General features: G+C 53.9%; 1 pseudogene; it reads left to right on the plus strand.

Moving 5' to 3' along the window:
- The first annotated feature begins 469 nt into the window (after positions 1 to 469).
- Positions 470 to 3,145, plus strand: part of LOC102980702 (transcription initiation factor TFIID subunit 9B-like) — a 3,030-nt pseudogene continuing 354 nt past the window's right edge.

Below are 3,145 nucleotides of genomic sequence, written 5' to 3' on the forward strand. Positions count from 1 at the left end.
GGGGAGGGGAGGGGAGAAGGGGGCGCCGAGGAGGGCCGCAGCTGTGCGGGTCTGCGTTTCCACGGAGGTGACCACCGCCGAGCAGCAACAAGGTAAATGAGGTTGACAACGTGTGAAGAGGAAAATGTCTCCAGCAGAAGAGAGCCACAGTGCACTTTAGTTTTGATTTAAATTAATGGGGACTCAAGGAGAGAAAACCCTTCCCGTGTTCCAAGAGCAGCGGCAAGGTTGCGGGTGTGCGCCAGGCGTCTGCCTGGGTGTGATAGATCCACTTCCGTGCATCGCCTGTTTATTCGCGGACGCCGCTGAAATACTCAGACACATAAATACTTCAGTTACAGGGATGTCACCCGGCTGCCGAGCTTTGGGTTCCACTCTAAGAAATTCATTTTTCCCTTTGCCATTCTTGGCGGTCACGGCCTGGAGCAGCACAGGAGGCTGAGACGCTGCCGGCAGCGAAGGAGCAGCGATGGGACAGCTGAGCGCGCTGGCGGGTGGGGGTGGGCCCGCGGGACCCAGCCAACAGCTCTCTGAAATGTCTTCCTGTGAACAGCACACACAAGAGACGGTGGGGAGCCCCAGACAACGATCAAGGGAAGGACTGCTTCCAAGGGAAACCAACCGCAGCTTCTTGGGAACAAGTGCAGCCAGGCCCTGGGGCTCGGTACCCTGACCTGGGTCGGCGGAGGGGAGGCGCCCCGAGGAGGGAGCCGGTGGTTGACGGTCCGGCTCCCCCGTGTGCCTCTCGTCGCTCCCACAGGTACTCTGTGTTCGGTGACCTACCTACAACCCTAGAAGGACAGACGCAGAAGTGGAAGACACCTGCTCAGGAGAAATCAAGCTGCCTGTTCCCTCTGCATATTTATTACCCCCCAAAATCAGACTCACATAATACCCAACGCTAACAACCTGAAGTGGAGTCTTGGGAACGGAGGTAGGCAGGGGAATCTGGACATTAAATCATGATCCAACAAGAAGTCCTGATGGAAAAGAAAGCAAACGGATTCGAGGAAGAGAGGGACGCCGTTACCACAGGGCTGTTCTCGAGCTGTTTGGGATGCGGAGAGAGCTGATGAGCAACGCCTTCAGAATCCCGAGGACTAAAGAGGCAGATGAGGAGCTGCTAGGAGAATTAACATCCTTAAATAAAAGACATAAGTGTGATGGGAACAGATGATCCTAGGTGGCTCATCCGGGCCTCTCTGCCGTAATGTGAGGGAGCCCGCGAGGAAAAGGGAAAACTACATGAAACTGGTGTGGTCTCAGAAATAGACGCTGCACCGGCATCGTATGCAGGTTTGCTTTGAAACAGGCAAATGACAACTTTTTTGAAAGGTAGTCGATTAAAACTCATTGCAGATCTATTCCAACGCCGGGAACAGTGCCTCTGTGCACAGGAGATGGAGACTGCGCCTCTTCCTCTCCCCGGGGCAGCTGCAGCAGTGAGCTGGGTAGGGTACCTCCTCCCTGGGTACCCTTCTCCCCCACAGGGATGAGCACCCTCCTCCCCCGTAGGGACAGCTTGCATCCGGTTAGCTGAGTAGCTCCAGCACTGCCTCCTCCGTAGGGCCAGCTTTCTCTGAATTGCAAAACGAGTGTCTATTGCCTTTTCAGGTCTAGTGTTTAGTTTCCCAACCAGACTGCAAGTTCTTTAAGACAGAGGCGAATCCCACACCTCCTAACGCCCTCCACCTCCTTGCTTGTCAGTCACTCTGTGCTCAGAGGGCTTGGTAATGGCCTCGGTCGTGCAAACTCCCTAATCCCTTTCCAGTCCTGGTAGTTGAGAAATAGCCATTTCAATGTCTGTGAGTTATCAGGAAAACTAGTATTTTCAGTCAGTAACAAGAATGCACATGTACATGTGTTGGAAAGGGAGAAGTATTCTGAGAACTGGATATTAAGAACAAGTAACTATCCTCTGGCCGGGCTTCCCAAGGCCATTCCAAGCAGGGTCTACAAGGAGATAAAGCGGCCTCCCTTGGCCCCTGGCCCATCTGTACCACTCGGCAACCAGGACAATGTCCCACCCTGCTTCCCCTCTAGAGGATGCACTTGTTCACGCCAGGGACACTGCTTCTCCCTGCTTCTGGAGCAGGCCCCTTCCGTGCTCTCTGTGTGGGAGCCACACGGGCTGAACTGCTGCCGAGGACGAGGAGAAGGACGAGAGTGGGCTGCCAGCCCTGCAGGTGCCCCTCCGTAACCGGGAGCCACGTGGGAGAAGGCCTCCCTCCTGTTTGGTGGGTCAGCCCTTGGGATGGGTCTGTGTAGAGCTGTGGGTCTCCCCCAGCCCACGGAGATTTCAGGGGGCAGTTCTTTGCTGTCCTAGTTTTGTCCTGGGCGCCCCTCTGTGTGAGCCACAGGAGTGGGCAGAGGAGAAGACGGGGAACACCCATGGGTCCTCCAGATGAGTCTGAACCTTTGAGTAAACAACGTTTGGGTTCAAAAAGAGACCCTGGATGACGAGCAGCAAGATAACACAGAGTCGGGCAAGATGGCACCTCCCGAGAACGCTCCGAGAGATGCCTTGGTGACGGCACACATCCTGAAGGATATGGGAATTATGGAGTACGAACAAAGGCTTAAAAATCAAATGTTGGAATTTGCTTTCTGATATATGACTTCAATTCTGGATGATGCAAAAAATTCAAGCCATGCTAAGAAACCTAATGTTGATCCAGATGATGTGAGACTGGCAATCCAGTGTCAGGCTGACCAATCTTTTACCTCTCCTCCCCCTAGAGACTTTTTACTGGATATTGCAAGGCAGAAAAATCAAACCCCTTTACCACTGATTAAGCCATATGCAGGACCCAGACTGCCACCTGACAGATACTGCTTAACAGTTCCAAACTATAGGCTAAAGTCCTTAATTAAAAAGGGACCTAACCAAGGAAGACTGGTTCCACGGTTAAGTGTTGGTGCTGTTAGTAGCAGACCTACCACTCCTACCGTAGTTCCTGCAACAACTGCAGTTCAAAATGTTCTGCTTATTCCTTCAAAGATTGGGCCGCAAAATATTCTTATTAGGGGCTTCCCTGGTGGCGCAGTGGTTGCGCGTCCGCCTGCCGATGCAGGGGAACCGGGTTCGCGCCCCGGTCCGGGAGGATCCCACATGCCGCGGAGCGGCTGGGCCCGTGAGCCATGG

This window comes from Physeter macrocephalus, chromosome 10 (genome assembly GCF_002837175.3).
Source record: "Physeter macrocephalus isolate SW-GA chromosome 10, ASM283717v5, whole genome shotgun sequence".
In the NCBI taxonomy this organism is placed as follows: domain Eukaryota; kingdom Metazoa; phylum Chordata; class Mammalia; order Artiodactyla; family Physeteridae; genus Physeter; species Physeter macrocephalus.